Source organism: Elephas maximus, chromosome 20, assembly GCF_024166365.1.
Source record: "Elephas maximus indicus isolate mEleMax1 chromosome 20, mEleMax1 primary haplotype, whole genome shotgun sequence".
NCBI lineage: Eukaryota > Metazoa > Chordata > Mammalia > Proboscidea > Elephantidae > Elephas > Elephas maximus.
In genome coordinates this window covers 26,089,550-26,114,934 of record NC_064838.1, presented here as the reverse complement: position 1 = coordinate 26,114,934, position 25,385 = coordinate 26,089,550, and the positions used below count along the sequence as shown (strand labels likewise).

The following is a 25,385-nucleotide window of genomic DNA, read 5'->3' as shown; positions in this document are numbered from 1 at the left end:
GAATAAATTTTTCCTTGTTAAAGCCAATTACTTGTGGTATTTCTGTTTTACAGGCATTAGATAACTAAGACATATATGTACCTCCTCAATCCCCTACCGGCTCCATTTCCTTAAAAAAAAAAAAAAAATTTCCATTTCCTTACCCTCTGCTATTTCTTTCCATCTCAGCCCTTGTGGTGGCTGTCCAATTTCATGTGAGCCCATACAATTCTGCCTCCTAATGGCCAATTGTTACACATCCAAAAATCTCATAAATCAAAAAAACCAAACCTGTTGCTATCGAATCAATTCTGACTCATAAAGACCCTATACGACAGAGTAAAACTGCCCGATAGAGTTTCCAAGGAATGGATGGTAGATTCGAACAGCCAAGCTCTTAACCACTGTGCCAGCAGGGCTCCTAAAAATCTCATACTTCCGGTTAAATTCAGATTAAAATGAACCACCCTAGCAGGGGGTGTAGAATCTGCCTTCCCAAGCAGCTCCACTGGGAGAGTACTAATGGGAGACAGAAGGGAGCTGGCAGGTAAATACCCTCTCTCACTTCCCTCCTCTGATGAGGTGTGTTTATTTCCACAGTTATAGTTTTCTTGTGTACACATACCAGAGATGTCCCACATAGTCTAGTCACTGTACTTGACCTTCCCTGGTTAAACAGCTCATATGAAGCAGTGGCCACCCTAGTAACACAGCACCTTGCTGCTGCCTCCCCTCCTTCTCCTTCTTACCTCCCTTCCCCCTCACTTTTGCTGCCATGGGTTGCATTTCCCACTAAAGCTTTAACACTTAAGTTTCATCTTAGGCTCTATTTTTTAGAGTAAGGCATGGATTTTTTTCATGGTATCAGTGGGGGTAATTTTCAGTTTTTTAATAGGTAAATAATCTATTAAAATATCTTTTACAAAAATCACATCAGCTATTGTGTGCAAGCGGTCCCTGCGTGGTGCAAAATGGTTTGTACTTGACTACTAAGAGAAAGTTTGATGGTTCAAACCCACCCAGTGGCACCACAGAAGAAAGGCCTGGGCATCTGCTTCCATAAAGATTACACCACCCCCAAAAAGCCCTATGAAGCAGTTCTATTCTGCAACAGATGGGGTCACCATGAGCCATGGGTTGGAATCAACTTGATAACATTTTTTTTTCACTGTGTAGGAAACAGATTGGAAGGGGACAAGACTAGAGGCAGATCCCTGGGCTGTGCCAAAAAGATCATTAAAAAAATTATTTTGGTAATTTAGGCAAAAGATGGTGATGGCTTGGACTACATCAATGTTGTGCCAAGTGCCATCACCTCCTCCAGTTGTCTGGGGTCCTGAGAAACCTGAAATATTTTACATGTAGCTTGAAGCACTTTTCAACTTATATTTTTCACATAATAGAGCATGGATTTCTTTCCATGTAGATATACAGAGATTTACCATACCCTTTTTATCAGCTCCATATATCCCATTATATGGTTACAGTGTAATTCTTTCTACTAAAATTTATTAAATTAGTTCCTACAGATAGAATTTTATAATATTTCCATTATTTTTGCTGCTAAAAACATGACTCCAATGAACATTAATAGACAGGTAAGATACAGGGACACAGATACCTTTACACACATCTATAAATATTTCTATAAGACAAACTACAAGACAGAATCTAGAAATAGAGATTCTGGGATAAAATGAGTATCAGTCAAGAAAGGCTAGATTATGCTTCAATAATAACACAAGTACAAAATAAAAACTATCAGCAGCTTAAAGCAAAATTTTATTTCTTATTTGTACTACATGTTCAACATGGTCCTGCGTCATCCTCAGTCAGAACCTAGGTTGATAGAACAGCTCTATTTGGTTAGAAACAAAGAAAAAGTATAAAAATCACAGACTTGTTCTTACAACTTCCCCCAGAAATTGTACATATTACTTTTGTTTTCAAATTTCAGCACTATCGATAGAGCAAAAAATTCGATAGAGCAAGAGCAAGGTCAAATGGTGGCCCCACATAGACTGCAACATCAAAATCTTAGCGATAATCACCCTAGCTGGTCTTTTCACTGGGAAGTTACTATTTGTTCCCAGAGTAAATCACAGTCAGGTAAAAATTTCATAATTTTTTAAAATTTAATCTTAATAACTATACTAGTGTAGGGGCATGTTAGTCAGAGTAGGCTAAACACTGTAAGCAACAACCCCCAAAATCTTAACAAAATATTAACACAATAGATGTTTTTATCTCACTTAAAAGTTCAACAAATGTGTCCTTCCATTTGTGGTCCACCACTCCGCAGAGCCGCCAAGCCCTCTGCTCTGTTTTATGCACTGCACCCTCCTTCATCTCTTACTATCTGATGGAGAGTGCAATGCTTAAAAACATGTACCATTATCCACCTAGATGATATTGGATTTATCATTTCAACTTTAAGCCCTAGTTTTGTCATCTAGTAGGAGGAATAATACCTCCCCATGGGAAACACTAGCCAGCTGTTCACCAAACTTTCCCTCAGTGCACACATGGCTGGATTACATTTTCCAGGCCTCCTTACAATTAGCTGTAGTCACATGACTAGGCTCTGGCCAATGGGATGTGGATAAAGGGATAGAGATACCCCTTACAGGCCTGGCTCATGTAAACCCACCTATTCTATCCTCAGCCTCTCTCCTCCTCCTGTGACAAATGGACACAGAAAACAGAGCAGAGGACTTGGAGGCTTTATGGAGTGGTGGACCACAAATGGAAGGACACATTTGTCGAACTTTTAAGTGAGATAAAAAACATCTATTGTGTTAATACTTTGTTAAGATTTTGGAGGTTGCTGCTTATAGTATCAACCCTACTCTAACGTGCCCCTACACTACTGTAGTTACAAAGACTAAATTTAAAAAACTATGAAAATTCTTGTCAGAGGGCCCATACACAGCGAGTACTAAACAACAATCTATGATTACTATAACTGCTTTAATATTGTTTATCCACAATCAACGCCCGTGGAAGCAGCAGTCAAGAAATCATACGATGCATTACATTGGGCAAATCTGCTGCGAAAGAGCTCTTTAAAGTGTTAAAAAGCAAAGATGTCACTTTAAGGACTTAGGTGCACCTGACCCAAGCCATGGTGTTTTCAAATGCCTCATACAATGCAAAAGCTGGACGATGAATACCGAAGACCAAAGAAGAACTGATGTCTTTGAATTATGGTGTGGGTGAAGATGTTGAATATACCACGACTGCCAGAAGAACAAACAAATCTGTCTTAGAAGAAGTACAGCCAGAACGTTCATTAGAAGCAAGGATGCCGAGACTTCATCTCACATACTTTGGACATGTTATCAGGAGGGACCAGTCCCTGGAGAAGGACATCATGCTTGGTAAAGTAGGGGGTCAGCAAAAAAGAGGAAGACCCTCAGTTTGATAGATTGGCACAGTGGCTGCAACAATGGTTTCAGGCATAATGATGATTGTAAGGATGGTTCAGGACAGCGCAGTGCTTTATTCTGTTGTGTACACACGGTTGCTACGAGTCAGAACCTATTCAATGGTACCTTAAAAACAACATTATTACCAGATGATATGTCTGAATATGTGGTCATCACAGTCAGTCTCTATGAGTCAGAATTGACTGGATGACAAAGAGTTTGGGTTTTTTTTTTTGTTTATAGTTCATCTCAGGAGCCCTGGTGGTACAGTGGTTAAGAACTCAGCTGCTAACCAAAAGGTCAGCAGTTCGAACCCACCAGCCATTCCTTGGAAACTCTATGGGGCAGTTCTACTCTGTCCTATTGGGTCACTATGAGTTGGAATCAGCTCGACGGCAACAGGTTTAGTCAGTCTCAACTTGCACAGTTACCATAACTGACCAAAAAACATGTTTAAAACAAGACTCCAAAAGCCATTCTTAATATCATTACCTCAATTTCAAATATAAATATTGGCCAAGGGAGAAACAAATATGGCTTCTTTCTTCTTTTAGTGAAAATCCAATCCTTAAAAATGTTATTTCAGGGTAAAAAAAAGTACTCACATTCATTATTTAGAGAACACTGGCACAAATGTATATTGATTTTTACATTTTATAATGAAATTTGCTTGATGTGGTTTTCTTCAGAAATGAAATGAACATTGACCTGCCTGATTGCATACTGACAATAAAATCATCCTTAGATACAGAAGCCTTTGCAGATACTGTCAAAGAAAGTTAGACATGATGAGCAGACTCTTTTATGAGTTGACAATATTAGCTCTGACCCTAACATTGATCTTTCCCTTTTGTATGGAAAGAGGAAGCTTGTAGATCATATTCTCTTCTGCCTCATTTTACCTCAAAATTGTCCTGTTGCAATAACTTCAGAAGAAGGAGAAGGGGAGAAGGCCCATAGAAAGGAAAAAGGACATCATCAGAGCTTATGTCTGTGAAAAAATATAGAGTTGAAGCCTTCTCACCTGGCAGTAAAAATAACTAAATTCCTGCTAAGGAACAGAGCAGTAATGGGCTCTTCTGAGTATTCATCACCTCCCTACTTGAAATGCAAAGAAATCCAGTGCATTCAATTGTTTTACATTTCCCCAAAATGAGACTTCCATCTCTCAGAACTGCTGATTAAGTGATTCTCTAGTTATATGCATAGGATACACCATCTACTCACTCATCACAGAGGTTTATTTCATTATCTTATGCTCCTTAAAGGAAGAAACAGCTTTTTGAGAACTGTGAATGTGTCACTTTGCTGAGACAAATATTATTCCTGTTTCTGTCTGGGACTCTAGTATATAATTGGACGCCAGGGTGGAAGAACTGATGGACTAGGTTTTAAAATTACATAAACATGTTTGTCATTCAATATTTAATGGCTACCATATGCTTGATAATGTGAAAATCTCTTGTGAACAAGACAGATATAATCCCTGCCCTTTTGGAGCCTACAACTGAGTACAAACTTGATTAGGTGTTAAGGTCCAAAGTGGATCCAGGAATATAATAAATTCCCACAATTCATGGGACCTCAAGACCTTACTAGAAGTTCCAGTTGCAGAAAAACAACTTGGCTTCTAAAATAGTCAAATGTAAAATTAGGTTGAGAAATTATGCTTACATCAGTTACACTTTTTTACATTTTCACAGTCCTCTTTCACAATTAGAAAAATGATGTTTAGAAACTTAAAAAAAAAACTTTTTATTATTAGATAATATCTTAGATATAACAGAGACCCATCAATGTATTAAATAATATGGTAACAGCTGTTTTAATCCCAACAGTCCATAAGAAGAGGCAGCATTAAAATCTGCTAGAGACAACTCATTTTACGGATCCCTTCTCACTAAAAAGACAAAAATAAAACACGATTGGGTGGGGGGAAAGCAGTGACTATTTTATTAAGCATAATGTAAATATATCCCAATCTATATATACCCACTATATATGAATAAAGATTAAGTAAATGAAATAATATTTTAAATACATATCAAAGTAAATAGATTTGACAATACAGATTTTTATATGGACAGTTGTGAGACATACAGGAATCCTGTCCTAACCCAGCTTTCTGAGTTATCTACTCAGTGAATTACTATGGCATTTTTTTAACTTTACGTGCTTTTCTGGAGCTGAAAGGGTTGATGTTCCTATGACCAGGCTGACTCTGTCCCAGCGGGTGCCTTGCATCCTTTGAGAATCCTGAAACAAATATTAACACTCCAGCATTTCTCTTTGTGCTCTAAACCTTGAAAGGATGATAAAGATTAAAAAGTAATTGTTTCTTTCTTAGTTTAACATTATTTCCTTTAAAACTGTGCTTACAAATTTTGAAGTCTGTGTACAGATTGAAAAGCCATACAGATGTCCTACTTTGTTTTAAGAACAGAAACATACAAAAGTACAAAACTCTAGGAATCTGTGAACAAGTTCTCCCAGTGCAAAGGAAACACCTATTTTTAGGATCAAAAGAGAAGCTTACTCTTATTTTTTTGTGAAGTTGCATATGAATTCGTTAAATGTATATAATAACATCAAAGGAATTAATTCATTGTGAAGCTTTGAAGGCCCTGGAAGTTTGGGAATAATTAAAAAGATACATGCAATACTTTGCTGAGTAATGAATTTGTCCAGAAATATGAATTTTACTGAACCTATTTATTAAAGTGTGTACATCAAAGATCTTGAAAGTTAACCACTTCTTCTCTCTGAACTTCCAAGAATTGACTGACCAGTGCTTCTCATGGAATATAAAAATGAAAAAAATACAACATCTCAAACACAAAGTACAGAATGTATTTTAGTATTAGATCTCCTAATCTAAAAATTACAATTATTATGGTAATTTTAATTTATAGATTTAAAATATACATATATCACTCATATTCATTACGTATTTAAGAAGAGGATGTGATTAAAAAAAAAGGGAGGAAATTCGGAGAGACCTTGCTTTATGTCTTAATTACAGATCCAAGTCCACATACTGGTTCTCTCCTTACTGACTAAGCAACTTTGGGCTTGTGATTTAAAGTATCAGTTTCCTTATCTACATAAAGTGGTTATATCCAATGTCTTTTTTTTTTCTTTTTAAATCTTCTAAGAAAAATGAACTTACTCCAACCCTAGAAAACAGTGTTACTGATCTGAACTGGACAATTCTAGGATATTGCTTGGGCCACATCTTCTTTGGGTAGACCTTTCAAGGGCTCAGAGGGTCCATACACCTGGCTATCCCTGGCTTTTCCTCTCTTCTCTGCCTCAGTGTGACCGGCTAGAGTTGGGTGCTCACTCAGTGCCTGATCCCTCCACATAGATAAAGGGATGTACCTATTCAGAAATGCACCTGAGCAGGCCAAGCCAGGCCCAGATTAGACTTTTTTACTTAGGGAAAATGAATCTTTCCATGTAACATTACACTTCCATAACATTACACTGCTGTTCTACATTAGCCAAAAAAAAAAGCCAAAGCCCCAGTAAAAAAAAAAAAAAAAAAGTAAGTACTCTATTTTACTTTCTTTTCCTTCCTTTCTGTGAGCATCTATTTATCTTAGAAACATCACAGGATGGAAAGATACCTAGGACATAAAGAATCTGGACGTTATTCACATCCATGGTTATTGTACCATTACAATAAAAAAAAAAAAAAAAAAAACCCTAAACTGTTGCCATTGAGTCAATTCCGACTCATAGCAAGTCTGTATGGCAGAGAAGAACGGCCCTACAGGGTTTCCAAAGAGCAGCTGGTAGATTCAGACTGTCAGCTTTTTGGTTACCAGCCAAGCTCTTAACCACTGTGCAACCAGGGCTCCGCCACAATAGCAGCACCCCATTTCTCTGTGTCTGATTTCAAAACCTTGCGTGGCATCTCATATATAATGTGCATCAATAAAATGGTAGGTAGTGATATGTATTCTCTCCAGATGGTAAGAAACAAATAGTCGTTTGGTAATCATTTAGTCCAAATTCCTTCATTTTATACATCAGAAAATGTTAAACATGAAGGCACAATAAATGAACCACACTCCTTGCCCATTGAGTTGTGGATGGGAAAGCATTAACCAGTGGTACACTTATATTATTTAGATAAAACAAAATGCCTTAAAATTAATTTTAGTTGTTAAAATGATAATAAGTTAGGACCTCATCAGGATACCAATAAAGTATAATAAAATAAACTTTTATTTTTATATGAACCATTTTTAAAGGACTCTCAATGAAGTTATGTCTGAGATCCTCACAATGGCTTCTAAATTAAGAGGAAAAAACCGAGAATGATATAAGGTCTATGATTACCATAAAACCATAAAGGGTAGTAAATAACCTCTATAGGTCCCTCGCTGATGCAAATGGCTTCCACTCAACTACTAATGTAAGGGCTTGTGGTTTGAACTCACCCAGCAGCACCATGAAAGAAAGGCCTGACGATCTTCTTCCATAAAGATTTATAGCCAAGAAAACCCTATGGATCAGTTCTACTTTGTCACAACTGGGGTCACCATGAGTCAGAACTGACTCAACAGCAACAGACTTGATTTTTGGTTTGGAAGCCACCTCTAAGACCTAGTCAATCATTTAAAAAATATTTTTTTGTGTGCATATAGAGGTTAAGTGCTACGGCTGCTACCCAAGAGGTCGGCAGTTCGAATCCACCAGGCACTCCTTGGAAACTCTATGGGGCAGTTCTACTCTGTCCTGTAGGGTCGTTATGAGTCGGAATCGACTTGACGGCAGTGGGTTTTTTTTTTTTTTTTGTATGCATATAGGAATACATATGTATATATATTTTAATATTAAATTATGATTCTTATTAAAAAGTATAACCTTTCCAAGTTAAATGATTAATGAAATGTCTAATGTGTCTAAAACAGCTAATAAAATAGGGGAATGAACAGTGTTTTGGGAGTTCAGTATATTTTAAGTTCAACTTCCACCATTACCTAGCTATGTGACTTTGAGTAAATTACTTAGCCTCTCTGAAACTTAAGCATCTATAGTCTGCAAATTGAAGGGAATAAATGATTAGTGATGCACAAACATCAATGGTAGATTGGTTGCCAGATAACCCATCACACCTTGAGATTTTGGAAAAACCCAGACTCAGTAAGTCTTTCGTAGGGTTCTAACACTACTCTCAGGCTTCATATACACTTAACTTGTTGATTCTACCTAATTTTAATATCCCTGCATCTTTATCTAAACTGAACCTCAAGGTAAACTAAATACTCAAGACTACACAGGTAGTAACAAAGTTGAAATTAGAACAAATACTTCTAACCAAGGGTTCAAACTGATTCCAACTCCTCTAGAGAATTTGCATTTCCACTCCAGACATATTGAATTAGAATCCAGTTTAACAGGGTCCCCAGGTGATTCTTGTTGTTGTTGTTAGGTGCTATCGAGTCGGTTCTGTCTCATAGCAACCCTATGCACAACAGAACTAAACACTGCCCGGTCCTGAGCCATCCTCACAATCATTGTTATGCTTGAGCTCATACTTGCAGCTACTGTGTCAATCCACCTCATTGAGGATCTTCCTCTTTTCCACTGACCCTGCACTCTGCCAAGCATCATGTCCTTCTCCAGGGACTGATCCCTCCTGACAACTTGTGCAAACTATGTAAGACGCAGTCTCGCCCTCCTTGCTTCTAAGCAATATTCTGGCTGTACTTCTTCCAAGACAGATTTATTCATTCCTTTGGCAGCCCATGATGGTATATTCAACATTCTTCGCCAACAACACAATTCAAAGGCGTCAATTCTTCTGTCTTCCTTATTCATTGTCCAGCTTTCATATGCATATAATGTGATTAAAAATACCATGGTTTGGTTCAGGTGCACCTTAGTCTTCAAGGAGACATCCTTGCTCTTCAACACTTTAAAGAGGTGCTTTGCAGCAGATTTACCCAATGCAATGTTTCTTTTGATGTCTTGACTGCTGCTTCCATGGTTGTTGATTGTCGATACAAGTAAAATGAAATCCTTGAAAACTTCAGTCTTTTCTCCGTTTATCATGACATGGCTCACTGGTCCAGTTTTGAGGATTTTTGTTTTCTATATGTTGAGGTACAATCCCTACTGAAGGCAGTGGTCTTTGATCTTCATTAGTAAGTGCTTCAAGTCCTCTTCACTTTCAGCAAGCAAGGTTGTGTCATCTGCATAACGCAGGTTGTTAATCAGTCTTCCTCCAATCCTGATGTCCCGTTCTTCTTCATATAGTCCAGCTTCTCAGATTATTTGCTCAGCATACAGATTGAATGGGTATGGTGAAAGAATGCAACCCTGATGCACACCTTTCCTGACTTTAAACCAATCAGTATCCCCTTGTTCTGTCCAAACAACTGCCACTTGATCTATCTAAAGGTTCCTCATGAGCACAATTAAGTGTTCTGGAATTCCCATTCTTTGCAATGTTAGTCATAATTTGTTATGATCCACACAGTCGAATGCCTTCACATAGTCAATAAAACACAGGTAAACATCCTTATGGTATTCTCTGCTTTCAGCCAGATGCATCTTACATCAGCAATAGATATCCCTGGTTCCACGTCCTCTTCTGAAACCGGCCTGAATTTCTGGCAGTTCCCTGTCGATATACTGCTGCAGCTGCTTTTGAATGATCTTCAGCAAAATTTTGCTTGCGTGTGATATTAATGATATTGTTCTATAATTTCAACATTCAGTTGGATCACCTTCTTGGGAATAGGCATAAATATGGATCTCTTCCAGTCAGTTGGCCAGGAAGCTGTCTTCCATATTTCTTGGCATAGACGAGTGAGCACCTCCAGGGCTGCATCCGTTTGTTGAAACATCTCAACTGATATTCCATCAATTCCTGGAGCCTTGTTTTTTGCCAATGCCTTCAGAGGAGCTTGGACTTATTCCTTCCATACCATCGGCTCCTGATCATATGCCACCTCTTGAAAAGGTTGAACATCGACTAATTCTTTTTGGTATAATGATTCTGGGTATTCCTTCCATTTTCTTCTGATGCTTCCTGCGTCGTTTAATATTTTCCCCATACAATCCTTCACCATTGAAGCTCGAGGCTTGAACTTTTTATTCAGTTATTTCAGCCTGAGAAACACCAAGCGTGTTCTTCCCTTTTGGTTTTCCATCTCCAGCTCTTTGCACTTGTCATTATAATTCCTTACTTTGTCTTCTCCAGGCACCCTTTGAAATCTTCTGTTCAGTTCTTTTACTTCATCAATTCTTCCTTTTGCTTTAGCTGCTCGATGTTCTAGAGCAAGTTTCAGAGTCTCCTCTGAAATCTATCTTGATCTTTTCTTTCTCTCCTGTGTTTTCAGTGACCTCTTGATTTCTTCATGGATGATGTCCTTGATGTCATTCCATAACTCGTCTGGTTTTCAGTCACTAGTGTTCAATGCATCAAATCTGTTCTTCAGATGGTCTCTAAATTCAGGTGGGATATACTCAAAGTCATATTTTGGCTTTCGTGGACTTGCTCTGTTTTCTTCAGTTTCAGCTTAAACTTGCATAAGAGCAATTGACGGTCTGTTCCACAGTTGACTTCTGGCCTTATCCTGACTGATGATATTGAGCTTTTCCATCGTCTCCTTCCACAGATGTAGTCAACTTGATTTCTGTGTGTTCCATCTGGTGAGGTCCATGTTTATACTCACCATTTACGCTGGTATTTGTAACGAAGAAGTCATTAGTCTTGCAAAACTCTATCATTCAATCTCTGGCATTGTTTCTATCACCAAGGCCGTATTTTCCAATTACCGATCCTTCTTTGTTTCCAACTTTCGCATTCCAATCACCACTAATTATCAATGCATCTTGACTGCAAGTTCGATCAATTTCAGATTGCAGGAGCTGATTTTTTTTTAATAACTTTTATTGTGCTTTAAGGTAAAGTTTACAAGTCAGTCTCTCACACAAAAACCCGTATACACCTTGCTACACACTCCCAATTACTCTCCCCCTAATGAGACAGCCTGCTCTCTCCCTCCACTCTCTTTTCGTGTCCTTTTCGCCAGCTTCTAACTCCCTCCACCTTCTTGTCTCCACTCCAGACAGGAGATGCCAACATAGTCTCAAGTGTCCACCTAATCCAAGAAGCTCACTCCTCACCAGCATCCCTCTCCAACCCATTGTCCAGTCCAATCCATTTCTGAAGAGTTGGCTTCAGAAATGGTTCCTGTCCTTGGGCAACAGAAGGTCTGGGGGCCATGACCACTGAGGTTCTTCCAGTTTTAGTCAGACCATTAAGTCTGGTCATTTTATGAGAATTTGGGGTCTGCATCCCACTGCTCTCCTGCTCCCTCAGGGGTTCTCTGTTGAGCTCCCTGTCAGGGCAGTCATCGGTTGTAGCCAGGCACCATCTAGTTCTTCTGGTCTCAGGATGATGTAGTCTCTGGTTCATGTGGCCCTTTCTGTCTCTCGGGCTCGTAATCACCTTGTATCCTTGGTGTTCTTCATTCTCCTTTGATCCAGGTGGGTTGAGACCAACTGATGCATCTTAGATGGCCGCTTGCTAGCATTTAAGACCTCAGACGCCACTCTTCAAAGTGGGATGCAGAATGTTTTCTAAATAGATTTCATTATGCCAATTAACTTAGATGTCCACTAAAACCATGGTCCCCAGACCCCACCCCTGCTACGCTTGCCTTCAAAGCATTCAGTTTATTCAGTTGTGCTGACCTCCCCGTACTGTGTGCTGTCTTTCCCTTCACCTAAAGTGGTCCTTATCTACTATCTAATTAGTAAATGCCCCTCTTCCACCCCCCCTCCCTCCCCCATCTCGTAACCACAAAAGAATGTTTTCTTCTCAGTTTAAACTATTTCTCAAGTTCTTATAATAGTGGTCTTATACAGTATTTGTCCTTTTGCAACTGACTAATTTCACTCAGCATAATGCCTTCCAGGTTCCTCCATGTTATGAAATGTTTCTCAGGTTCCTCACTGTTCTTTATGGATGTGTAGTATTCCATTGTGTGAATATACCATAATTTATTTATCCATTCATCCATTGATGAGCACCTTGGTTGCTTCCATGTTTTTGCTATTGGAAACAGTGCTGCAACAAACATGGGTGTGCATATATCTGTTCAAGTAAAGGCTCTTATTTCTCTACGATATATTCCAAGGAGTGGGATTGCTGGATTGTATGGTAGTTCTAACAATTTACGGAAGTGCCAAATCGATTTCCAAAGTGGTTGTACCATTTTACGTTCCCACCAGCAATGTAAAAGTGTTCCACTCTCTCCACAGCCTCTCCAACACTTATTATTTTGTGTTTTTTGGATTAAGGCCAGCCTTGTTGGAGTGAGATGAAATCTCATTGTAGTTTTGATCTGCATTTCTCTAATGGCTAATGATCGTGAACATTTCCTCATATTATCTGTTAGCTGCCTGAATGTCTTCTTTAGTGAAGTGTCTATTCATATCTTTTGACCATTTTTTAATTGGGTTATCTGTCTTTTTGCAGTTGAGTTTTTGCAGTATCACGTAGACTTTAGAGATCAGGCGCTGATCAGAAATGTCATAGCTAAAAACTTTTTCCCAGTCTGTAGGTAGCCTTTTTACTCTTTTGGTGAAGTCTTTGAATGAGCATAAGTGTTTGATTTTTACAAGCTCCCAGTTATCTAGTTTGTCTTCTATGTTCTTTATAATGTTTTCTATACTGTTTGTGCCATGTATTAGGGCTCCTAACGTTATCCCTATTTTTTCTTCCGTGATCTTTATCGTTTTAGACTTTATATTTAGGTCTTTGATCCATTTTGAATTAATTTTTGCGCATGGAGTGAGGTATGGGTCTTGTTTTATTTTTTTGCAGATGGATCTAGTTCTGCCAGCACCATTTGTTAAAAAGACTGTCTTTTCCCCATTTAACTGATTTGGGGCCTTTGTCAAATATGAACTGCTCATATGTGGATGGATTTATGCCTGAATTCTCAATTCTGTTCCATTGGTCCATGTGTCTGTTGTTGTACCAGTAGCAGGCTGTTTTGACTACTGTGGCGGTATAACAGGTTCTAAAATCAGGTAAAGTAAGGCCTCCCACTTTGTTCTTTTTCAGTAATGCCTTATTTATCCGGGGCCTCTTTCCCTTCCATATGAAACTGGTGATTTGTTTTTCCATCTCATTACAGAATGCCCTTCAGGTTTGGATCAGAATTGCATTAAATGTATAGATCGCTTTGGGTAGCATAGATATTTTTATAGCGTTACGTCTTCCTATCCATGAGCAAGGTATGTTCTTCCACTTATGTAAGTCTCTTTTGGTTTCTTGCAGAAGTGTACTGTAGTTTTCTTTGTATAAGTCTTTTACATCTTTGGTAAGATTTATTCCTAAGTATTTTAGCTTCTTGGGGGCTACTGTAAATGGCATTGACTTGGTGATTTCCTCTTCGATGTTCTTTTTGTTGGTGTAGAGGAATCCAACTGATTTTTGTATGTTTCTCTTGTATCCTGATACTCTGCCGAACTCTTCTATTAGTTTCAGTAGTTTTCTGGAGGATTCCTTAGGGTTTTCTGTGTATAAGATCATGTCATCTGCAAATAGAGATAGTTTTACTTCTTCCTTGCCAATCCGGATGCCCTTTATTTCTTTATCTAGCCTAATTGCTCTGGCTAGGACTTCCAGCACAGTGATGAATAAGAGTGGTGATAAAGGGCATCCTTGTCTGGTTCCCAGTCTCAATGGGAATGTTTTCAGGCTCTCTCCATTTAGGGTGATGTTGGCTGTTGGCTTTGTATAAATGCCCTTTATTATGTTGAGGAATTTTCCTTCTATTCCTATTTTGCTGAGAGTTTTTATCATGAATGAGTGTTGAACTTTGTCAAATGCCTTTTCTACATCAATTGATAAAATGATGTGATTCTTCTCTTTTGTTTTATTTAGTAGGTGGATTACATTAATTGTTTTTCTAATGTTGAACCATCCCTGCATACCTGGTATAAATCCCACTTGGTCATGGTGAATTATTTTTTTTGATATGTTGTTGAATTCTATTGGCTAAGATTTTGTTGAGGATTTTTGCATCTACATTCATGAGGGATATAGGTCAATAATTTTCTTTTCTTGTGGTGTCTTTACCTGGTTTTTGTATCAGGGATATGCTGGCTTCATAGAATGAGTTTGGTAGTATTCAATCCTTTTCTATGCTCTGAAATACCATTAGCAGTAGTGGTGTTAACTCTTCTCTGAAAGTTTGGTAGAACTCTGTGGTGAAGCCGTCCCGACCAGTTTTTTGTTGTTGTTGTTGGGAGTTTTTTGATTACCTTTTCAATCTTCTTTTTTTCAATCTCTTCTTTTGTTATGGGTCTATTTAGTTGTTCTACCTGTTTGTGTTAGTTTAGGTAAATAGTGTATTTCTAGGAATTCATCCATTTCTTCTAGGTTTTCAAATTTGTTTGGGTACAGTTTTTCATAGTAATCTGATATGATTCTTTTAGTTTCAGTTGGGTCTGTTGTAATATCGCCCATCTCATTTCTTATTTGGGTTATTTGCTTCCTCTCATGTTTTCCTTTTGTCAGTTTGGCCAATGGTTTATCAATTTTGTTGACTTTTTCAAAAAACAACAGCTTTTGGTCTTGTTAATTCTTTCAATTGTTTTTCTGTTTTCTATTTCATTTAGTTCAGCTCTAATTTTTACTATTTGTTTTCTTCTGGTGCCTGTGGGTTTCTTTTGTTGCTCTCTTTCTATTTGTTCAAGGTGTAGGGATCGTTCTTTGATTTTGGCCCTTTCTTCTTTTTGGATGTGTGCATTTATTGATATAAATTGGCCTCTGAGCACTGCTTTTGCTGTGTCCCAAAGGTTCTGATAGCAAGTGTTTTCGTTCTCATTGGATTTTATGAATTTCTTTATTTTATCCTTAATGTCTTCTATAATCCAGTCTTTTTTGAGCAGGGTATTGTTCAGTTTCCAAGTGTTTGATTTCTTTTCCCTCCTTTTCCTGTTATTGATTTCCACTTTTATGGCCTTATGGTCAGAGAAGATGCTTTCTAATATTTCAATGTTTTGGATTCTGCAAGACTTGCTTTATGACCTAATATGTGGTCTATTCTAGAGAATGTTCCATGTGCACTAGAAAAGAAAGTATAGTTGGTTGCTGTGGGGTGGAGTGTTCTGTATATGTCTACGAGATCAAGTTGGTTGATTGTGGCATTTAGATCTTCTGTGTCTTTATTGAGCTTCTTCCTGGATGTCCTGTCCTTCACCGAAAGTGGTGCACTGAAGTCTCCTACTATTGTGTGGAGCTATCTATCTCACTTTTCAATGCGGATAGAGTTTGTTTTATGTATCTCACAGCCCTGTCATTGGGTGCATAAATATTTAATATGGTTATATCTTCTTGGTGTACTGCTCCTTTAGTCATTATATAGTGTCCTTCCTTATCCTTTCTGATGGATTTAACTTTAAAGTCTATTTTGTCAGAAATTAATATTGCCACTCCTGCTCTTTTTTGATTGTTGTTTGCTTGATATATTTTTTTCCATCCTTTGAGTTTTAGTTTGTTTGTGTCTCTAAGTCTAAGGTGTGTCTCTTGTAGGCAGCGTATAGACGGAACTTGTTTTTTAATCCATTCTGCCACTTTCTGTCTTTTTATTGGTGCATTGAGTCCATTTACATTCAGGGTAATTATGGATAGGTATGAATTTAGTGCTATCATTTTGATGTCTTTTTTTGTGTTGACAGCTTCTTTTTCCCACTTGATTTTATGTGCTGAGTAGATTTTCTTTGCATATTGTCCTTTCCTCATATTTGTTGTTGATTTTGCTTCTGCTGATTCTGTATTTTTCCCTTGTATTTTATTTTGATGAGTAGGATAGTTTGTCTTCTTTGTGGTTACCTTATTATTTACCCCTATTTTTCTAAATTTAAAACTTTTATTTCTTTGTATTGCCGTATCTTCCTCTCCATATGGAAGGTGTATGATTACATTTCTTAGTCCCTCTTTATTATTTTAATGTTGTCTTCTTTTATATAATAACATAGCCGTTACCCTGTGTTGGGCTTTTTTTTTTTTTGGATTTCCCTATCTGGGTTCATTTCTGGTTGTTCTGCCCGGTGTTCTAGCCTTGGGTCAAAACCCGATATTATTGATTTTCTAACCAAAGAACTCCCTTTAGTATTTCTGGTAGTTTTGGCTTGGTTTTTACGAATTCCCTCAGCTTGTGTTTATCTGGAAATATCTTAAATTCACTTTCATATTTAAGAGACAGTTTTGATGGATATATGATTCTTGGCAGGCAATTTTTTTCCTTCAATTTTTTAAACATGTCATCCCACTTCCTTCTTGCCTGCATGGTTTCTGCCGACTAGTCCGAGCTTATTCTTATTGGCTCTCCCTTGTAGGTGACTTTTCTTTTATCCCTCGCTGCTCTTATAATTGTCTCTTTATCTTTGGTTTTGGCAAGCTTGATTATAATATGTCTTGGTGACTTTCTTTTAAGATCTACCTTATGTGGAGTTTGATGAGCATCTTGGATAGATATCTTCTCATCTTTCACAATATCAGGGAAGTTTTCTGCCAACAAACCCTCAACAATTTTCTCTGTATTTTCTGTTATCCCTCCCTGTTCTGGTACTCCAGTCACTCTTTGGTTATTTCTCTTGATCGAGTCCCACATGATTCTTAAGGTTTCTTCATTTTTTTTAATTCTTTTATCTGATTTTTCTTCAAATATATTAGTGCCAAGTGATTCATCTTCGAGTTTAGAAATTCTAGCTTCTACTTGCTCAATTCTGCTCCTCTGACTTTCTATTGAGTCATCTAATTCTGTAATTTTATTGTTAATCTTCTGAATTTCTGATTGCTGTCTGTCTATGGATTTTTCTAGCTTATTAAACTTTTCATTACGTTCCTGAATAATCTTTCTGGGTTCTTCAGTTGCTTTATCTGTGTGTTCCTTGGCTTGTTCTGCATATTGCCTTATTTCCTTCCTGATGTCTTGAAGGGTTCTGTATATTAAACTTTTGTATTCTGCATCTGGTAATTCCAGGAATGCACTTTCATTTAAAAGATCCCTGGATTCTTTATTCTGAGAGCCTGTTGAGGTGATCATGGCCTGTTTCTTTATGTGATTTGATATTGACTGTTGTCTCCAAGGCATCTGTAAGTTATTGTATTAGTTTATGCTTGCTTACTGTGTCATAGCTGCTTGCTTTGTTTTGTTTTGGTATACCCCTATGGGTTGCTTGAGTGAGCTAGCTTGATTATTTTCGCCTTTGGAGCTCTGGTGTCCTGTCCCCAGCTGGCTAGAGGTGTTATCAGGTATATCAGTCTAGGAGTCCATTCAGTTTTCTTGTATGAATTCAGCTCAGGTTTCCAGGTAGCTGCTATCAAGTGTGTGGTACAGGCTCTGTCCTATAGTCTTAGAGGGGCAGGGGTGAATGGCGCATATACCCGTATCTGATTGCAGCAGGGGGTCACGCTCTGAACATGGCAGGGGGCTGAGAACCGACCCCCAAGTGTCTCTGAGGAAAACATGTCTCTGTTCCCTACAGCATGCTAGTGGGTACGCTCTGCAGAGGGACCATGGGCACCCAACGTTTTCGTTGCAAGGACTGGGAGGTACCACTTATCCCTGGACCCCTGTCGTGGGTGGCTGGGCAACCCAAGTGGAGCGACCAGTCCTTAGGTCCCTGTTGTGGGTAGGTGAGGACCTTGTTTACTAGGCAAAGCAATCTCGAACGTCAAACATCCACCTCTCCACCACACCGCTGAAATGGTTGGAGTTTGCCATCAAAGGCCTATTCTCCTGAAATAGGCCCACACAGGTCCATGCAGAAGGGAAAGGTGCTCAAGGTCCATGGACTGTTTATGCCTGGTCAGAAGCCGCTTCTGTCCTGAGCTCCCCCAGTTAATGGAGTTAGCAAATTATCTTTTCCGCCCATTTGGAAATTTTTTCCTTCCCCAAGCCGGGAAGACAGATCCACGTGCTCACCAGAGTCTATCTCAGGCCCAGGGATTCAGCCGCTGAAGCCAGCTTGGGGGTGGGGGTCGGGGGGCACAGTAAAATATCCTCAAGTACTTAGCTTTTGCCAAGAGCGCCCTTCTCCTCAGGTTCCGGAGGTGTGAGTAGGCTGTGTGGCTGGCTGCTTCTCCCTGAGGAAACTGTGGCCAAACGCTAGGACCAGCCCACCACTGATGTTGCCTCCGCTCCAGGAATGGTGCCTGAGGGCTCCCCGCAATTCAGGTCTGGTAACTCTGCTCCACTTCTGAATGGTCTCTTCCTTCCCCTGCCGCTCAGTTCATCAAGCTTGCCTTTGATGCTCAGGGCTCCCAGCTTGTCACAAATATACTTGTTTCACTTGTTTTTTCAGATCTTTGTTGTAATGAGGGCTCGACGGAAGCGTCTGTCTATTCTGCCATCTTGGCTCCACCTCTCTCCAGAAGCTGATTCTTTTGTGTAATAAATTTCAAGAACCACTGCTGTACTAGTGGTTCTCAGAATTGGTCCCTAACCAGCAGCATTAACATTGTCTGAAAGCTTGTTAGAAATGCAAATTTCGGCAGGGTTGGAACCAGTTCGAAGCCCTGCTTCTAACTCCCATACCCCTGATTTTCCCAGGGGAAGCATAAGCAACAACATGTTAACCTGATTATCCTGCTACTTTAAATATGAACTAGGAGCCTTGAAGGCAGGGGTCTAGAAAGTTCACTGTTTTTCTCAAATCAGAAAATGTCTCAAGATCGACGTGTATCCTTCAAAATGGTGACCTGCTTAATGGCTTCTGAAGCTAGAGGAAGAAACAGAAACTGCTCTTAGAAGGAAAAAAGTCAAATATCTTTCAAAAGCAAAAGAAAAATTTCTGTAGGAATGTCTGGTTCTAATAAGTGGCTCTATTAGTTGACTTATGAGATTTGCTCTTCTAGTGGAAGATACTGAAAATATTCACTCTGTAAGACTTAAACCACTTTAAAATATTTTATTTTATGTATAGCAGAGGGTGTAGGGAATTTTGAGAAGGATTAGGAAAGGAAGATAACCAAGAATATTTTTAATGAACGAAAATCAGGCAAACTGATTTTGAAACGGAAAGTGATGTCAGTTTCAGCTTATTATCACAAATGTGGTTAACGGATAGATTTTGTCATTTGATGGCTGAGCACAGAGAAAAGAATCTGGTACTTTCAAGTGGTAAAGACTAAAAAGAAAATTCTCCTTTTCTGTCAAGCAGCATATGCCAGCTGAGGGATTCTCAAGGCTTTAAATTCTGGGGTCATCTCCCACTTCATTCTTGGGTACTAACCAACTGCCTGCTTGATCTGAACATCAATCATTCAGTCTAGGTAAGCAGATCTTCTGGGGGAAAAAATGAATCTTTTGACTACTGGTTATTTTTAGCAAAACTTTGACAAGTGTTTAAATAGTCAATGACTGGACGAAGAAAGTACCTGGATATAATTAGCATCTTCGCTAATTCTCTATATTTTCAATTCTGCATTTTGAATTCTCCTCTTGTTCATCTGAACTGTTGATTAAGTGATTTTTCTGCCAGCTAATGTATGCATTCACCTAGCCATTGATTACTTCAAATGACTGCCTTGAATATTTACTGCTGGTTAAATATTTTAAACTTCTACCAATATTATCTTGTACCCAATTAAGAATCATTGAGTCAGTTTTCTGCCTTTTTTTTTTTTTTTTCCCCAACCTCTCTTTCATTGTACAGCATATTTTTGAAGCTAATTTCAGGTAAGGCTTAGTTGGTACCCTCATTCTAAGCATAACATTCTGGAGGGCAGAAGCCCTTTCCTGTGGGAGATTACTAACAAGATCCTGGTGCAGTCTATAGTGTGCGGTGGGTGCTCCGTGCTGGATACTGAAGGAATGGAGACTTGGTTGCTCTTCTTATGTCTCTGCTCTCTCCCTCCAGCTTCTTTAATTAGTTCCCTTGGCACTTTTTAGGGGGGAGGTAAAGTGGCACAATTCCTCTGAAGTCACCTATTCTCACTCACCCGCTTTCTCTTAAAAATATACGTTTACTTCAAAACTTATTTCCAATGAATTTTATAATCAGTCTTTATGCAACACAATTTAAAATTTTGGTGACCATAGGTCAAAATGGCTAAGGGGATAAGGAGTGACTGTGAACCAAGAAAAGAAAAAACAGTTGTCACTGAGTTGATTCTGACTCATGGTGACCCCATGTGCATCAGAGTAGAAACATGCTCCATAAGGTTTTCAATGGCTGACTTTTTGGAAGTAGGTCACCAGGGCTTTCTCCCGAGTATCTCCAGGTGGATTTGAATAACCACCATTTTGGTTAGCAGCCAAGGATGGTAATCACTTGTACCACCTAGGAACTCTAGGGAGTGGCTGTAGTGGAATCAAAAGAAATATTACAACCAAATGTTTTATTTCTAACTGGGTTTAATCCAAATGAAAAATTATTACCTATCAAACTACATTACCAAGAAAGTGAAGAGACAACCTAAAGCACGGGAGAAAATATTTGGGAACCATATATGTAATAAAGGATTAAAATCCAAAATATATATGAGAAACTCCTACAACACAATAACAAAAAGACAAACAACCCAATTAAAAAGTGGGTAAAGGACTTAAATAGGCATTTCTCTGAAGAAAATATACGAATGGTCAATAAGCACACGAAAAGATGCTCATCATTAGTCATTAGGGAAATACAAATCAAAACCAAAATGAGATACTACTTCACACCCAGTAGGCTGGCTATTATCAAAATAATGGAAATTAATAAGTTTTGGAGGGGGTGTGGAGAAATTAGAACCCTCATTCCTTGCTACTGGGAATGTAAATGGTACAGCCACTATGGAAAGCAGTTTGGTAAGGTCCTCAAAAAACTAAACATACAGTAACCACATGACCTAGCAATTCCTCTCCTAGGCTTATACCCAAAGACATCAAAATAGGAATGCAAACAGATACATGCACTATCAGGTGGAAACAGTCCAAGTGTTCACCAACAGATAAATGGATAAACAAAATGTAACATATACATACAATAGAATATTATTAGGTCATAAAAAGAAATGAAATTCTGATACATGCTAAGACATGAATGAACTTGAAAACATTATGCTGAGTGAAATAATTCAGATATAAAAGGACAAATATTGTGTCATCCCACAGATATGAAATACCTAGATTAAGCAAATGCATAGAGACAAAAGTTTATTAGTGGTTACCAGGGGGAAGAGGGAATGGATGATATTGCTGAACGGGCACTGAGTTTAGGATGATGTAAAACTTTTAGAAATGGATAGTGGTGACGGTAGCACAACATAAAGAGAATAATTAATGTCATCGGCTTGTATACTTAAAAATCATCGAAATGGCAAGCTTTTTGCTATATATATTTTACCACAATAGAACTTTTTTAAAAAAAAAAAATTCATTTTTCCTCTGCTTCTCTGCTGAAGGATGATCAGGCTATTGCCCAAAGTAAAACCAGTAAACCAGTTGCAGTCAAGTTGATTCTGACCTATGGTGACCCCATGTGTGTCAGAGTAAAACTGTACAAGGTTTCCAACAGCTGATTTTTCATAAGTAGATCACCAGGCCTTTCTTCTGAGGCATATCTGAGTGGACTGAAACCTCCAATTTATCTCAAGTTTTTTTTTTTTTTTTTTTTTTTTTTACTTTAGCATTACTGACATTTGAAGCCAGAAAATCCTTTGTTGTGGGGTACTGTTCTGCACATTGTAGGATGTTTAACATCATCTCTCATCTCTATCAATTAGAACCACCATCTTCAACCATGACACACAGTTGTGGCAACTAAAAATGTTTCCAGGTATTGCCAAATGTTCCCAGGGTGGGGAAGGGAGATAAAAATCAACCCCAGCTGAGAACCACTGATGTGTCTATAATCCTGATTTTTGAGGGGTTTGTCGCTGGAAACATTTAAGTGACTTGCCAAAGTTTACAAAGACTGATTCCTCTCTTTATTTAAATCCCCCAAAACAATCCATAAATCTTGAACTCACCTCAAATGGATCCCAAATCTAGCCACCCTTCTCCATCTCAGCTACCACCATCTGTACCAATGAACTACCTCTTGCTTGAACAAGCACAGTAACTTCCTATCTAGGATCCCTACTACCTCTGTCCCCTCTAAAATCCATTCTCCACATACTACATAAGTAATATTTTTAAAACAAATTAAATCCTGACATTAGGCAGCGTAAAGCCTCCAATGCCATCCCATCACACCTTAGGGACCCTATTCCTGCTGATCTCTCACCCTCACCCAGCACGCTGGTCACATTGCCCTCCTTTGTGTTCCTGGAAGATGACAAGTTCATCTCCGCCTCATATTCTCTGCATGAGCTGTTACCTCTGCCATCAGGTGCCCTTGCCCCAACTTTAATATCTGGTCCCTTCAGATCTTGGCTAAATTGAGTGCTTAATCTAAAGTAACAACTCCCATGTTCTCTAGTTCTTTGCATTCCATTTATTTGATGCTTGTCTTGATTGTTTAAGTATTGTATTAGTTTCCTAGGGATGCTGTAACAAAGTAGGTAGCTTTAAACAGTAGAAATTTATTGGCTAACAGTTCTGGAGGCTATTAGTCCAGATTCAGGTTGCTGGCAGGGCTATGTTCTCTGAAAGCTCTAGGGGAAGATCCTATCTTTTCTTGTCTCTTTCAGTTTTCAATAGCCCCCAGACATTCATTAGTGTGTAGACATGTCTCAGATGGCCGTCTTGCCTCTGTCTCTGTGTCTCTTCTCTTTTATACGGACACCAGTCACATAGGATTAGGGCCCTGTCATGGATTGAACTGTGTCTCCCCAAAATATGTGTCAACTTGGTTAGGCCATGATTCCCAGTATTGTGTGGTTGTCTTCCATTTTGTGGTTTTCCTACGTGTTATAAATCATGATCTCTGCCTGTGGTTAAAGAGGATTAGGGTGGGATGTAACACCCTTGCTCAGGTCACATCTCTGATCCAATGTAAGGGAAGTTTCCCTGGGGTGTGGCCTGCACAGCCTTTTGTCTTACAAGAGATAAAAAGAAAGGGAAGCAAGCAGAGAGTTGGGGGGCCTCATACTACCAAGAAAGGAGGGGAGCAGAATGTACCCTTTGGACCTGGGGCTCCTGTGAGAAGAAGCTCCTAGTCCAGGGGAAGACTGATGAAAAGGACCTTCCTCCACAGCCAACAGAAACAGAAAGCCTTTTGCCTTTCCCTGGAGCTGATGCCCTCAATTTGGAATTATAGCCTACTGAACTGTGAGAGAATAAATTCCTCTTTGTTAAAGCCATCCACTTGTGCTATTTCTGTTATAGCAGCACTAGATGACTAAGACAGGCCCACCCTAGTGCAGTATGAGATTAACTTAACTGAAACATGTTCAAACACCCTATTTCCAAAACAAGGTTACATTTACAGATACTGAGAGTTAGGACATAACGTATCTTTTGAGGGAACACAATCTAAACCATAACTCACACTATGCTATTTATTGTCTGTCTCCCCAATAGCATACAAAACCAGGATAGTGGAATCTCTTATCTATATCTTGACTTTGATCACTGTCTATGTCACTGTCTATATTTATGTTTTGATCACTGCTACATTGCCAGCACCTCAAACAGTCTGACACCTAGTAGGCACTCAATACATATTGAATATAAGTATTAATTTATGATTAACATGTCATGAAATCAGAACCAAGATCCAGATGGCTCCTTCCGATACACTATGTAAAAAACAATAATTTCAAAACTCTTTATTCATTAAAAATATTTATAAATAATATGGCAGGGATGGGGGATCAGAAGGTGGGTGTCAGCAGTAGAAAAGCTCACAGTCTATGGAACAGTCCACACAGTTATTAAAAGCACACTCAAGAAAAGTCAAAATACTGCTATGGACATGGAAAAGTTGGAATGAAAGAAGTACAGGGTAGGGCCATTGAATTCTTCATTTAGGAGGTTAGTTTAAGCTGCATCTTGAGGAAACCACAGGTCAAGATGTATTTCAGCAAACCGCAGACTGTCCACACCTTGGCCTTTAGGAGGTCTGGATTAATAATGCCAAGCGAGGGGAAACCACCACCAGCTAGAGGCTATGAGCTAATGACACTGCTTCTGTTTTTGCTGTAGGTATCTTGACATCTCTCACCCGTGGGCTGCAAGACCCAGAGAGACATTTCTTTCGTGCCAGAGTGAAATGGTGATTCAGCTTACCCAGTAATTTTCTTTGTGTGCTTGCTCAGAACAAAAGCTGTCATCTGTGCTGAATGTCACCAGTGTGGCCCTCAGCTGGCATATTGGGACAGGCACTGAATGAGATGAGAGTATAAAACCAGTATCTTTTGTGATCAGCATAATTTAAGAACTTGGGATCTGTGACAATAATGACTAAAGTGATAAGAGCTGGTTTTCAAATAAAGTATAATGGGCTGCCTGAAAAAGAAATAGCTTTGAAAATGAAACTCAAAATAAAGCAAATTAAGTCTCAAGTATATTCTATGCAAGCCCCTGATGAGTAGGGGAGGGGGGTGGAAAGAGGAGGAAGAGTACTTTATTTCTCTGACTGTACTCTTCTTCTTCTTGACTGATTCCACGCCAATTCAGAGAGCTAAAGTTATTTATAAATTTGGATACTTGGAAATGAAAATTTTCCAGGGACTCGAGTAGGACAAGAATTTCATGGCTCTAATGTGGTATATCCCTCTATGATTTCATAATTGTAAGTAAAATTATTGTGGAGTTAGTCAAATCATCATGATGCAAAGACTTTTGTATAGTCGAGCACTGACATGAGTTTGAGTCCTGTGAGTTATTCTCTTCAAATATTTAAGACATCTCATCAAGAAGAGCTATTCTTTTTTGCTGTGATGATGTGAGAAGGTACGTTTTTCAAATGATAATAAAATTGACAGCGACCAAGTTAACAGGGAAAACTTAAAATTTTCCAAAGCTAAAAAGAGCGTTATTAGGAAGATAAATACATCTC

The 25,385-nt window shown here is 38.7% G+C and overlaps 1 protein-coding gene across 2 annotated transcripts in view; it reads right to left on the bottom strand.

Annotated features, from left to right (window-relative positions):
- The window catches only part of CNTN4 (contactin 4), a 1,107,632-nt gene that overhangs the window by 981,664 nt on the left and 100,583 nt on the right, over nt 1-25,385 (bottom strand). The window lies entirely within an intron of this gene.